A 16,132-nucleotide genomic window follows, 5' to 3' on the forward strand; every position below is an offset into this window, starting at 1 on the left:
ATTTTAAACCAAATGGATCAACTTAATATTTTCGACGTACTAATTCAACATTGTTCAGTAATCTGAGAAATAATTGTGTCGAAAATTACAGAGAGACTGGCAAAAAACCTTACCCTACCCAAAATCCCTATGTAGTATTTATAAGTTTTATTCTTTCTAATTACGCTCCTAATCACATTCGGTTAATTATTTAATTAGTCTTATAATCATATTAGGTTAACGTAATTAAAGAAGAAATAGAATAACTATTTATTCCTAATATATATATGAGAGGGCTTTTGTGAGAACCCATTTTTAGGTGAGGACACTTTGTTATGTGAGAACACTCAAAACTACGCCGTTTTGAGTAAAAAAATTAAATAAAACATGAAATGCTACTAGTGAGATTCAAACCCATGCAATTCCAACTATACTCCATGCTACTTACCACTAAGCCAATTGCTTTTCTTATACATTTTGTCGCGCGCTGCTTAATATACTATTGTTCTTGTATCTTCTATTGTTTTATATTCGCATACACTTATTTTTTTTTTTTGGTAAACAAGGAAAGGAAAAAACAAAACGAAACAAACAAAACTTAGCCTGGGATCAGCCTAGGAAAGCTGACCCTGATCCTATCTTCAAGCAGAAGGGGTAAGAGAAAAGAAAGAGGGCTAGAAAGAATGGAGACTCCCAGCATCCTCTCATGACCAGCAGCAGCCAGGCGGTCAGCAATACGGTTTTGCTCTCTGTAAATATGTCTGAAATCAACAGACTCAAAGACGGAGACAAGCCTCCTAATGGCTTTAATAAGGTTTTGGCAATTAAAACAAATAGCATGATTATCGGAGATCATATCAATGGCCTCCTTATTATCAGACTCCACTGAGAGCCTCTTGACACCCAGACTCTTGGCAAGCTTTATACCAGAGAGGATACCCCACAGCTCCGCCGAAAAGGACGAGCCCATACCAATGTTATGAGAGAAACCAGACAGCCAGGCTCCCCCTCCATCCCTCAAAACCCCTCCAGCCGCAATTCTCCCACTTATCAGACAAGAACCATCTGTATTAAGCTTCACCACCCCTTCCTTGGGCCTACTCCAACCGACAAGACGCTCCTCTTTATTCAAAGCTCTAACCAGGGAGTCCCTTTAAAACTTTCAATAACTGAAGAGAGCTTCCTCGAGAAAAACTCAGATAAGTTATGAACATGCATCTCCTTACCACCAAAGATTTCCTCATTCCCCCACTTCCAGATTTGGTGGCAAATGATATCAAAGAAAACCTCCCCATGCTCAAAATTGGCCAGAAGCTTCCCACTCACCCCAGAGTGGAACCAATCAGCCTCAGGATGGGCAAGGAAGGACAGAAGAATGTGAGGAGGGAGGACTTCCTTCCAAACCTTAATACTTTTAGAACAATCCCTAAGAGCATGGCAAAGGGACTCAACATGGCCCGAACACCTACTACAAGCACTAGAGATTGCAAGATGCCTTTTGTGTCTATCAACATTGGTCAGCAATTTGTCCTTCATTCCTAGCCAAATGAAGCTCCTGATTCTGTAAGGGATCTTCAAGGCCCAAATGGATTTCCAAGAAATGGAGGGCTGACCAGACCCATTACACGAGAAAGCTTCAAAAGCAGACTTACAAGAATAAATACCATTATTGGAAAGAGCCCAACAGTGCTTATCCATATCTTCCTCCTGAGTACTAACCTTGACTCCCCTGATTTTAAGGAGAATATCCAGGCCAAAGAAGGACTCAAACATAGGCCACTTCCATTCCCCTTCGGCGTCAACCACGTCAGCAATCCTCCAATGGTGGATACTGGAAGGCGGGGGGGAGCAACAGATATCCATAAGAGGTCTATCCCCAATCCAGGAGTCATACCAAAAACTGATAGATTTGCCATTCCCCACATCCAGACCAACGCCTGAGCAGAATTCAGCAAAGACAGCACTAAGACCTTTCCAAGTAAAAGAGCAATTAGCAACTCTATCTTTCGGACCTCCAAAGATCTTATCCTTTCTGTATTTACCACGGAGCAAACGCACCCAAAGAGAAGAGGGAGACTGCCACATACGCCAAAGGAGCTTCATCAATAAGACTTTATTATTATCCTTAGCCTGTCTTATACCGAGCCCACCCATAGATTGAGGCTGGCAAACCTCCTTCCAGGGAACCAGGTGGATTTTCTTCCCTTCTCCAGACTCCCCCCAAAGGAAGCGACGATTAATCTTGTCTAGGTCATTAAGAACCGGCACGGGCAGATTACAGGCCTGCATGATATGGTTAGGAGCTGCACAATTGACGGACTGAACTAAGGTAAGGCGCCCAGCAAAGGAGAGAGAATTAGCTTTCCAGCTAGCACATAACCCATTTGTCCTATCCAGAATCTCCTTAAATGAGGCTTTGGTCACTCTATCACTGTGGAGCTGAACCCCCAAATACTTCCCCAAGGATTGGGTAAGAGGAATACCAGACAAATCACTAAGCCTTTTACAAACACTTCTATCCATATTTTTAGAACAAAGCATTCGAGACTTATGGATGTTAATCTTCTGGCCCGAGGCATCACAGAAATTATCCAGAATATTCATGATAACACCAATTTGCTCCTCGTTCCTATCCACAAACAGCATCACATCGTCTGCAAAAAACAAATGGGAAATAGGAGGGCAAAACCTATTAATAGACACAGGATGGAGGGAGCCGTTATCCACCGCTTCTTGAATAAGGAGGGCCAGCCTCTCCATAGCTATCACAAAGAGAAAAGGGCTCATCGGATCCCCCTGCCTAATACCCCTAGACGGAGAGAATTCCTCTGACATATCCCCATTAATCAGGACTTGGAAGACAAGAGAAGAGATACAATCTTCAATCAGCCTTCTCCAGTTCTCAGGGATTCCTACCCTATGTAAGCTATCCATAAGAAAGCTCCAATTTAAGCGATCATACGCTTTCTCCAAGTCAAGCTTAAGGGCCACAATCCCTTTCTTACCTTTCCTCACTTTCATAGAATGAACAATCTCCTGGGCGATAACCACATTATCCATCATTTGCCTACCAGGGACAAAGCTACCCTGGTTCTGACTAATAACCCCAGGAAGGATAATCCGAAGACGATTGGCTGTAATCTTTGTGACAGCTTTATAAATAACATTACAGAGACTAATAGGCCGCATTTGCAAAAAAGAAGAGGGTTTCTCAACTTTAGGAATCAGCACGAGGAGAGTTTTACTAACCAGACTGATGTCAATGGAGCCCCCAAACACCCCAAGGATAAAGTTGTGCACTCCATCCTTGACCGTATCCCAGTGTTTATGGTAAAAACTATCAGGAATACCATCGATCCCAAGAGCTTTAGTAGCACCAATACTAGAGAAGGCGATCTCAATATCTTTAATGCTAATAGGACGAAAAGCTTCTTCCCTAACATCCTCCTGTAAACTAGGAAAGGAAATCCCAGAATGAGCTCTACTCAGATCCACCTCTTCAGCTTCAAAGAGGTTTTTATAGAAATCGAGAGCAAGGCGGCGAATGATTTCCTCCTCATAAATCCAATCACCATTAGAATCTTTAATAGCGTCGATTCGATTCCTCTTCCTCCTGATAATAGTAGAAAGATGAAAAAATCTAGTATTCCGGTCCCCATCCTTAATCCAAGCTTTTCTAGACTTCTGGAACCAGAGGAGCTCCTCCTATCTAAGAACCGCTTCCAACTCATTCTGGAGCGCTCTAAGCTGACAGCTCAGACTGTGGTCGAAACGAGCCTCCAAACAACGCTGAAGCCCTTCCATCCTACTCAACAGTTTATTCTTCCTTCGGATAATATGGCCAAAGATGTTTTTATTCCATCCTTCCACCTTCCTTTTGAACTCCTCCGCTACCAGAAGAACATCAGAATGCGGCTGCCAATTATCTTTAACAAAGTTACCAAAACCAGGATGGGCATCCCAAGCAACAAGGTACCTAAAAGGCCTATTCCCTTTCCGCTTATTACTCTTAACCAATCTAACCAGAATAGGACAATGGTCAGAGTGCCGGAAAGGAAGATTCAGCACATATAAATCAGGAAATCTGTAAAGAGCAGCCATATTCACATAAGCTTTATCCAGTCTCACAAACACACTCTTCCTTTTCCAAGTGAATTTATGACCAGCGGCCCCCAAATCAGACAGCCCACAACGGTCCATATCCTGCTTATGATTAAGGCACCGGTTAACATAATGATTACCCCCCCTTTTTATCACTCAAGAGGGCAATATCATTAAAGTCACCAACAACAATCCAAGCATCCATCATGCTAGTGCTAATAGAGTACAACAGCTCCCAAAGGCGTTTACGGTTAGAAAGAACCGGATCGGCATAAACAAAAGTCACATAGAAGGGGTTACTACCAGGATAGCAAACCTTGCTATGGATGCACTATCTATCAAGATTAATAATATCAATCCTAATACGATTAGTCTTCCAAAACAGCCAAATCCCCCCAGCCCTACTAGTAGCCTTAGATCTGATACAACTCCAAGACTTAAATTTACTCACCACCTCATCAGCCTTGACTCCACTAACCTTAGTTTCGAGAAGGGCAAAACAAGAGGGATTAAACTGCTTGATAAGATCGTTTACATGAATGCGGGTAGCCTTACTAGCCGCACCTCTAACATTCCAAATGCAAAAGTCCATCAGAAAAGAGGAAACTGGTCCAGACCCAAACCTTAAACAAGGTATTTATTAGGGGCTCCTGAGAGCCTAGAGGAAGAGCCCGCAGGTCCCCTCTTATCCCAAGAACCCAAAGAATTCTGGCTCTTTTTGGGGTTAACTTTAGGCTTCTTCAAACTCACCTTGTTAACACCCATAGCTTTCAAAGGAGGGCACTCCACAGGGGATTTAGAATTACTGACTTTACTAGTTGTTGCTCCACCTCTAGGGCCAATAACAAGGGAATCACTCTTAGCAGAAATGGGAACAAAAAGAGGGTTGGCAGAGTCCCCCAGGGCGGAATCCTGCTCAGCAGAAACCAGGCTAGGCAACACCAAATGCTCATTAGATAAAGCATTATCCTGACTTACATCAAGGGCCAGGACCCCAAATCTCGACCCAGACCCCGAAGTAGAAACAACCTCAGCACCAATCCTTAAATCAGGGGGCCTAACCTTGACTTCAGGGTTAATCTGCAAAGCGTTTAACTTCTTACTAATATCAGAGCTCTGGTTACGAACAGAAGCAATCTGAGGCTTCCGTCTCACCGTCCTTTTGGCCAGCATCCAAGGACCAAAATTCTTCTCTTCCATCTGAGGCTCAGCTCTACCTATGATAGGTTCCACCATCTCATCGACCGCCTTCCATCTCCTAGGGCATCCTTCAAAGGTATGACCAAACATACCACATTCAAAACAAATATTGTGAATCCCTTCATATTCAATATGAAAGACTTTATTACGGATCATAAACTTAGACAGAAGAGGCTTAGCCAAATCAATATCAATACAGACCCTGGCAAACTTGCCTCTCTCTGCCCCAACAGTGGTTTTATCAACATGGTGGACTTTACCGACAAGACCACCAATTTTGTTTAGAAATCTTTCATTATAATATTCTAAGGGCAGACCTGGAAATCTAACCCAGGTAAGGATTCTATTCACAGAACAGTCATGAGGGTCAAAATTTGGGACCCAAGGTCTTAAGGCCAACACATGATTGGATATAATATACGGGCCACCATTGACAATTCTATTATAATCCTCAGCCTTTGTGAATTTGACTACATAATAGTCATTCTCCAGGTCAGTAATGGTGACCTTCCCTTTCCCTGCCCATTGGGCCTGAATCCTCTGAGCAAAATATTTAAAACTTATCCTTTTACCTAGAACGGTAACAATTAAGGACAACTTCCATTTTGCTCTTAGGACACGTTTGTCCTCCGAAGACAGACGGATCATCGGACAAAGGGGGTCATCTCTCTCCCCTTCTTCTTCGGTATCCGAGTCAGACAACTCAGCCTCAGAAGCCTCCTCATTACTGACGTCTTCCACCATAGGGTCCTCCTCAACCACTCCTAAAACTTTGTCTCTCCATGATGACTTCCCAGGACTAATCCTATCAGTAGGAATAATCTCGGGAACCATCGAAGCAACCGGATTCCCTCCTCCTCTTCCATCCTTCTCAAAAATTACATCAGAAGCCTTTTCGGACTGCACAACGCGCGCGGCCAGCGCGGCCAGCGCGACCTGCGCGGCCTGCGCGTCTAGCGCGGCCAGCGCTGCCCTAGAAGCCTGCTCTAAATCCGCTCCTTGCCCTCCCATCACGGGACGGGCGGCCCCTCCTCCCAACACAACCTCCGAAACCCCCTGCACCCCTGGCCTCCCTGACCAGATCTCCTGCCAATTCCCCGAGATTACCACCTTCAACCCCTGCGTAAACCCGAGGACCTGCCAGATCCGATCCAACCTCCTCCCCTCCTATCTCGACTCCAATCGGATCCGGCACCGAAGCCCCGATCCCACTACTATGCATCGCCGGGCAGGGAAGGGCCGGCCTCCCCCTTTCTCTGCTCCGATCCCGCTCCCTCTCCCTACCCCCTCGACTTGCCGCCAGATTCGACAACATCTCCTCCCCGCGGCCCATCCTCACTAACTCTGCCGAACTCCCATCGCCCACCTCGTCCTCCCCAACCGAACCTAGATCCGCAGCCAGCAACCTCGCCGCGGCCCGATCCCCCCACTCCTGGTCCGAACGGCCACCCGTACCGCCCGAAGCCGCAGCCGTCCGCGCCTTCCGCTGCTCTCTCTCCTCAGGTTTTCCTTTCGCCATTCGTTATTCAGGAGAGATATATAATAAGACTTATAAAATAATTAAAATATCTAAATTATATTGTTGACGCATACACTTATTAATAGCGATTAAATATGCATAATAATAAATTATTAATAGAAAAAAAAGAAATGTGCATAATAATAAATTATTAATAGAAAAAGAAATGTGCATAATAATGAATTATTAATAGAAAAATAAATCTAAAAACTTGCTCCAATTTCTTATTTATTTAATTCCTCCATATTTTTATAATTTATGTTTTAAAATGTTAAGGGCGATGTTTTAAATATTGTTACATACGTTCTAACCATTAAAATTTGTGTTCTAAAAATTAAGTATAATATTTTAAAAAAAATCAGTAAATATATGGACAATTTTTGCATTTATTCTATAATATAATTTATAACTCATATTCTAAATAATATAACGTATGTTCTAAAAAACATAACGTGTGTTCTAAAGTTTATAGTTTGTGTTCTAAAAATTAAGTATAATGTTCTAAAAAAAATCAGTAGATATCTGGATCATTTTTGCATTTGTTCTATAATATAATTTATAACTCATGTTCGAAAAAACATGACGCATGTTCTAAAAAATATAACGTATGTTCTAAAAAATATGTCGTCTGTTCTAAACTTCATAGTTCGTGTTTTAAAAGTTAAAATATATGTTCTAACGTATGTTTTAAAAAATATATTTTCTTATATAAATAAAATATTAATATGAAATTTTATTAAAAATATATAATATATTTTTACTTAAAAAATATTATATGGACCATTTTTGCATTTGTTCTATAATATAATTTATAACTCATATTCTAAATAACATAACGTATGTTCTAAAGTTTATAATTTGTGTTCTAAAAATTAAGTATAATGTTCTAAAAAAATCAGTAGATATCTGGTTCATTTTTTCATTTGTTCTATAATATAATTTATAACTAATGTTCAAAAAAACATAACGCATGTTCTAAAAAGCATAACACATGTTCTAAAAAATATGTCGTATGTTCTAAACTTCATAGTTCGTGTTTTAAAAGTTAAAATATATGTTCTAACGTATGTTTAAAAAAATATATTTTTTTATATAAATAAAATATTAATATGAAATTTTATTAAAATATATAATATATATTTTTTAAAAAAATATAGTATTAGATTTTTTGTAGCATCAGATACACCTTTTTTTTCTTAAAAATTTGCGCAATGCGCTTTCATTAAAGAAGAAAGAAAAATACACACCAGACCCGGATGTGATTCGAACTCATGACCTCCCAAGGCATATGTAAGCTCTCAAAGAAAAATCCCCATGATCCGGATTTTTTTTTAGCATCAGATGCACTTAATAATATATAAATAAGAATTGTATAATGAACAAATTAAAGCAAACGTATTTTTATTTAAAAATTATAGTATTAGATTTTTTTAGCATCAGAAACACTTAATAATATATAAATAAAAGAATTGTATAATGAACAAACTAAAGCAAGTGTATTTTTATTTAAAAAATATAGTATTGGATTTTTTGAGTATCAGAGCCACTTAATAATATATAAATAAAGGAATTATATAATAGACAAACTAAATAAGTGGCCCAACGGTAGATGACGCTTGTGTTCTCTTCTTCTATGCCCCCTTCTCAGGTTAGAATCCCTCCACCCTAATTTTCTTATTTAATCTTTAATTAAAGGCACAAAAACTACGTCGTTTCATCTTGTTCTCACATAACAAAGTGTCCTCACGTGAGGACACTTTGTTATGTGAGAACACTCAAAACTACGTCGTTTTGAGCATAAAAATCAATAAAAAAACATTAAATACTGCTGGTAGGAGTCAAACCTAGGCACTCCTATCTACACTCCACTCTACTTACCATTCAGACAATTGCTTTTCTTGTGTATTATATCACGCTCGCTACTTAATATACCATTGTTCTAGTAGCTTCTATTGTTTAATATTTGACGCATGCACTTATTAATATCGATTAAATATGCATAATAATGAATTATTAATAAAAAAAGAAATGTTCATAATAATGAATTATTAATAAATAAAATAATACAAGAACATGCTCCAATTTCTTATTTATTTAATTCCTTTATACTTTTGTAATTTATGTTATATAAGAAAATATACGTTATGTTTTTTTAGAACATGTGTTATGTTTTTTCGAACATGAGTTATAAATTATATTATAGAACAAATGAAAAAACAATCCAGATATCTACTGATTTTTTTTAGAACATTATACTTAATTTTTGGAACACAAACTATAAACTTTAGAACATACATTATGTTTTTTAGAACATGCGTTACGTTTTTTCGAACATGAGTTATAAATTATATTATAGAACAAACACGAACGATGAAGTTTAGAACGTACGACATATTTTTTAGAACATACGTTATGTTTTTTAGAACATATGTTATGTTTTTTCGAACATGAGTTATAAATTACTATAGAACAAATGAAAAAACGATCCAAATATCTACTGATTTTTTTTAGAACATTATACTTAATTTTTTGAACACAAACTATAAACTTTAGAACATACGTTATGTTTTTTAGAACATGGCGTTACGTTTTTTCGAACATGAGTTATAAATTATATTATAGAACAAACACGAACTATGAAGTTTAGAACGTACGACATATTTTTTAGAACATACGTTATGTTTTTTTTAGAACATATGTTTTGTTTTTTCGAACATGAGTTATAAATTATATTATAGAACAAATGAAAAAACGATCCAGATATCTACTGATTTTTTTAGAACATTATACTTAATTTTTGGAACACAAACTATAAACTTTAGAACATATGTTATGTTTTTTAGAACATGCGTTACGTTTTTTCGAACATGAGTTATAAATTATATTATAGAACAAATGCAAAAATGATCAAGTTATTTACTGATTTTTTAAATATTATACTTAATTTTTAGAACACAAATTATAAAGTTTAGAACATATGTAACATTATTTAGAACATCGTCCTTAATATTTTAAAACATAAATTACAAAAAATTATAGAGGAATTAAATAAATAAAAAATTGGAGCATGTTTTTGGATTTTTTTGTTCTATTAATAATTCATTATTAAACAATAGAAGCTACATGGACAATGGTATATTAAGCAGCGGCGCTCCATAATAAATAAGAAAAGCAATTGTCTTAGTGCTAAGTAGCATAGAGTATAAGTGAAGTGGCCAGGGTTCAAATCCCACAAGTAGTATTTGGTTTTTATTGATTTTTATACTCAAAACGACGTAGTTTTGAGTGTTCTCACCATAAGGAAGTGTCATCACCTAAAAAAGGATTCTCACAATAAATAAATAAATATATATATATATAATTAGAATTCTAATCACATAAAATTTATATTCCCTTTTAGTCATATAACTAATTTAATTAATTTATATATAATTATAATCTAATTATAATTACATTATAAACCAATTAAATAATTTATCGTAAACCAATAGTGCAATTCGGTTCCCTCTAATTTTCTTTCTCAAAATTGGAACAATTTCAAATTACCATTTTGTCCTCCGATCTTAATTCTTAGTGTGTGACCTATTAGGGTCTTATCACAACTAGTTGTATATGTTTATTGCAATTAACTTTAACAAATCAATTCAATCAAAACATAAAGCAGAATGAAAATTATCTCATTCTCCTAGAGCCATAAGAAGTCAAGTTGATTTTGACATTTTACCTTTCAGTATTAGTTGTAGTATAATACGATCCTTATCAACTACATCCTTAAACGAATCATAACTATGAAAACTGTCAAGTTACATATATAGAGATGTTTGTTTTACTTGTCCAGGTAGAATTAACTTTGAATAGATAAGTTAAGTGAAATCTGCATTTGATCTCATAACCTTGTCACCGTTCAACGATTTCAAATTAATTCTCCACAAGAGGCCATGGATATATCTCTCATCTATTCAGATTTATGAATGTTCAATCTATTATTAACTACTCTGCTATTACTTCATGTGATATCCAATCTCTGTCCGAGGCACACCCGATGTGTTGGATCATGCTAGATAACAGAGTGAAAACATCACCACATAATCCAGAATCACGTTAATGATTGTTTGAGCCTGAGGATTAGTTATACCTATTAATACCATTAAGATAATACATGTGACACTAGATATATCTATCCATCCTGTTATCTCATACTGGATCTCAATCCCAATGAACTCGTTCATTGGATCCACGTAAATGTCTAGATATCCTTATATATAAAGCTTGTGAGACCAGCTTTCTGTTTAGGAACAGAAGACATTGTTACATGCAAGATTCTATGGAATTCTATTAATCCATGACATAATAATACTCTACTTCGGTTCATTTAAGTTGATTGATCGATTAGAATCATAAACTATGGTCTCACTTCATCTTGTATGAACACTTTATGATTGGTGTTATAAATTAGGGATTACTTCTATCTTATTGTTTAGTTGTGTTAAAAGATAATATACCTTTTATACAGTTGAACTACTATTATGTTAATCCCATGACATAATACTTGACTTAGGTTCATTTAAGTTGATCGATTAATTAGAATAATAAACTATGGTCTCAGTTCATCTTGTATGAACACTTTATAATTACTATTATAAACTACGAATTACTCCTATCTCACTGTTTAGTTGTGATAAAAGATAATATACCTTTTATATATTTGAAGTACTATATCAAAGAAATCAAATAACTCAGTAATAAACAATTCATTATTAATAAGTTTTGTCCTAAAACAATTGTCTTTAGGATAATACACTATCATGTTGATCTCATATGCTTCACCAAAGCTAACAAACAAGTTGAGTGACATTAGGCTATATCGGAGGAAATCAAAGCCCTCATTGAAAACAACACATGGGAGTTTGTGCCTAGGCCTTTGAACGGTAATGTAGTTAGCTATCAATGGTTGTTTTGCACCAAATGAAAACCCTATGGCACAATTGAGCATTATAAGGCGCATCTTATTGCACGAGGTTTCACTCAACAATCTGACATTGACTATAAAAAAAATTCCAGCCCTATTGTCAAAGCGATAACCATTCAATACCATCTTTGCTCTTACAACGTCTCATGGCTGGTTCATTAACCAATTAGATATGTCTAATTCTTTTCTCCGTGGAAATGTTAATGAAACCACATATATGGAACAACCTTGGGGGTTTTGTGACAAAGATAATTCATATCATGTTTTCCTCTTAAAGAAGTCCATGTATGGTCTCAAGTAGGACCCACGAGAACGGTTCACTCGTTTGAGGTCCTTTTTATTTCAACTAGGTTTCAACATGTCAATGTGGCATCTGTCTCTTTGTCAAAAGTGATGGTCCGGATAAAGTTTGCATACTTTGCTATGTTGATGATATCTTATTCACTTTTACTAGTTCGTCTCTCAATCAATATACAATTATCTGCATTAAAAAACAATTTTCGATTCGGAACTTGGGTCGTGCATCCTACTTTCTTGGGATAAAGATTCAATATATGTCTTCTAGCATACATCTTTGTCAAGAAAAGTATGTCAATGGAATCTTTGATCGTGTCAAAATTATTGACTCCAAGCCTTGTTTATCCAACTGCTGAATACTGGAAAAATGTTAAGCAAATTCTCTGTTATATCCACAGTACGGCTAATCATATGCTTGTTTTCTTATTAACCCGTATTCATCGTATACACTATTTAACAATGGTTGGATTGGATGTCCGAACAATCGATGGTCTACTAGTTCTTACTGTGCATACTTGGGAAAAATTCTCGTTTTTTGGCATACAAGAAAGCAACCGACCATTGCTTGTGCTCTTACATCGAGAGTGAGTACAAAGCCATTGCTAATTCTATGTTGTATTTATATGAATTTGTTCCCTCTCCTCCATGACCTTGGTATCCCATTCCTTGACCAGTTCAATTCTGGTGTAATAGTGTTGGTGCTATCTACCTAACAGTGATTGGGATGGATGCCCAAACAGTCGATGTTTACTTGTTCTTACTGTGCATATTTGGGAAGATCCTTGTTTCTTGGCATACAAGAAAGCACCCGACCATTGCTCGCTCTTCCACTTAGAGTGAGTATCAATTTCTAATGCCATGTTGAATTTATATGGGTTTGGTCCCTCATCCGTGACCTTAGATATCTCATTCCTCGACAATCGTCAACTCTAGTGTGACAATGTTGGTGCTATCTACCTAACAGTGGTTGGGGTAGATGTCAGAACAATTTATGTTCTAGCGGTTCTTACTGTGCATACTTGGAAAAAATCCTTATTTATTCGCATACAAGCAACCGATCATTGCTCGCTCTTCCACTTAGAGTGAGTCCAAAGCAATTTCTAATGCTACGCTGAATTTATATGGATTTGGTCCCTCCTCCATGACCTTAGGTATCCCATTCCTCGACAGCTGTGAACTCTAGTGTAACAAAGTTGGTGCTATCTACCTAAGACTAAACCCCATATTTCATGGTTCGTGAACAAGTTCACACGATTTCATATCAAATTTATAAATGGAACACTACAAAAAAAAGGGTTTATTACGATATTTTTTTAGCGACACATTTTGACATGTGTCTCCATATTTCAAAATTTAACCACGCTTTTATATTTATGTCGTCTTTTTCTAACACTTTTTATTATTTGATGGTAATTTTAACAAATTAACCACACTTTTAAAAAAGCATATGTATTTTTTTCAGTTAAAGACGGTTTAGAATTTTGCGTCGTTAAAAAGTGTCTCGATATTTTTTCAATTGAATATATTTTTATTTTTTATCCCGTATCTAAAAATACAACCACGCTTTTTAATTTTTACCGCCTTTTATATTACTTAATGACGTTTTTTTTTTGTTCGAATAAGTCTCCTATTATTTATGTATTTATACTCTTGTATATCTCTAACCCTAATTAAGCTAATATTCATTCAATTTACCATTGTAACATGGATTTGCTTCAAATTTAGTCACTTGTCATAACAAATAAAAATAAAAATAAAAAACAGCTTAGCCATAAAATAATAACTAAATAATTTTACAATTAAACCAAAAATTGTTGTAATATTTGTTAATTATTGTTGTAATTTGTTATTTTTCAAAAATAAATACAGGTAAACTCTTATCATTAACAATCCTACTCAATTGGATTAACTAAATATTTTAACTTATGACATGGATTACATATATTTAAATTAAAATTAGTAAGTTTTAGTAGTTAGCCAGAAAAATAACAACTAAAAAAACAAGAACAACAACTATCAATTAAACATCAACAACAATATTCTTTTTTTTTTCTTTTTATACTCACATTTTCTAATACATTAATTCATAAAAAAACATTCAATAAATCCAAATCTAAATCTTCTCAAATCCAATTCTTATTCTCATTATTACTATTATTATTGTTTGATCAAAAAATGGGTTGTTGTTGTTCATGTCGAAGAACATTAAAAATGCGAGACAACATTCGCGTGGTAGACATAAATGGATACGTCCAAGACTTCGATTATCCGGTAATTGTACGGCAATTAACAGCAAAACCCAGAAACAGATCAAACAATAATAATAGTAATAATAATAATGATCCCGAATTATTTGTTTCAACAGCCGAAAAGCTTCTATCTTCAACCGGGTCGAAGCAACTCGTTCCAGAAACCCAGTTACACCAAGGCCATGTTTATTTCTTGCTGCCATTTTCTATCCTTAGCGAGTTACTTACTCCGATGGATTATGTTGGATTAGTGGCGAAATTAAATTCTGTCGCGAAAACTGCACCTAAAAATAGTATTTATGATTTTAATAACAGCATTAATAACAATAATAACAACAGCGTCAGCAACAATGGCAACCGCGTAAGAAACGGCAACAGCGTGAATGGTTCGACACAGAAGAGAAGAAGATATATTAACGGGAGAAAAAGGCCTTGGAAACCGATTCTTTCTACAATTAGAGAGAGGTCTTTTAATCGGAGAAGTGAATCGGATTTGCTTCAACATTCCGAAGACGATGAGATGGAACTTATTAATATTATCTAATGTTTTTTTATGTAATTACTTGGTGATTATATGGTTTTTGCAGATTGTTATTATTGCAATCTGTTTTTCTGCTTCAACCAAATTGAGTAATTTAAAAAAGTTTATTGTTGTTAATTGAAGTTTTTTTTTTATTATATTATAATAATAAATATATCAGAAACCAAGTATTAAAAAATAAATAACTTTTCTATAAAAAAAATTAAATAAATAAAAAATAAACAACTCCCTGGATTTTGAGTTTTAGAAAAAATCATTATCCCGTTGAATCTTGATTTCAGCTAAAAAACTTTCAAAGATGAAATTTTTTAAGTTATTACGGGATAATACACTCGATGAATTAATTAACGTCACATGTATATATATATATTTTTTTTATGTACATGAATTATCTCTCATTCATACATATGCAAAAATAATTTTTATTGATAGAGTAGAATGTGATGTGGGCATGCCACATGGAAAGGGGAAATACGAGTATTTGGAACGTATCGGAAATGCGGGGTGTTTAGAACATATGGAGGAAATATCGGGGATCAAAATGCGAATGAAAGGACCATTTCAAAATCTCAAATCGCGTATTCAGTTTCAGTAGGGGTGTGTATCGGTTCAAAACCGAAGCGAATGGTCCTTTCAAAATCTCAAAACGAACTGAATACCGATATGCACCAAAAAATAAAATCTACGCCAAACCAAAGTGTCAAAAAACCAAATAGAAAAACCAAATTCAATCGGTTCATTTTGGTTCGATATGTGGTTTAAACCGCACCGATGCACACCCTTAAGTTTCGGGATCGGGCGGGCCGAAGTTAGTGAGGTCGTTGACCTCACTTAAAGGTTGGCGAGCCCAATTTGTTGAGCTGGACATTTCCAGGCCCAACATCAATTCGCCCTTTTACATTTTTAAGTTGGGCAACTTATATATCTGGCAGGCCCATTTCTTTTTCCTTTTCATTTCCAATTCTGCCAATACACCTATTTATAATTATACCATTTTTTCTTTGGATTTTATCGGGGTGTTAAATTAGCCTCCCAAAATGACCAATTATCGGGTTAGACTTGTTTAAAATTCAAAATTTTAATATTTTGGGCCTATTAGATACTCGCTAAATCTAAATTTCTAATTTTTTTGGACCCGTTAGGCCTCTCTAAATCCAAATTTCTAATTTTTTTTGGCCTGTTAGGCCTCTATAAATCGAAATTTCTATTTTTTTTACCTATTAGCTCTCTATAAATCCAAATTACTAATGTTTTTTTGACTTATTAGATCTTTTTAA

Source organism: Euphorbia lathyris, chromosome 8 (assembly GCF_963576675.1).
Source record: "Euphorbia lathyris chromosome 8, ddEupLath1.1, whole genome shotgun sequence".
NCBI classification, from domain to species: domain Eukaryota; kingdom Viridiplantae; phylum Streptophyta; class Magnoliopsida; order Malpighiales; family Euphorbiaceae; genus Euphorbia; species Euphorbia lathyris.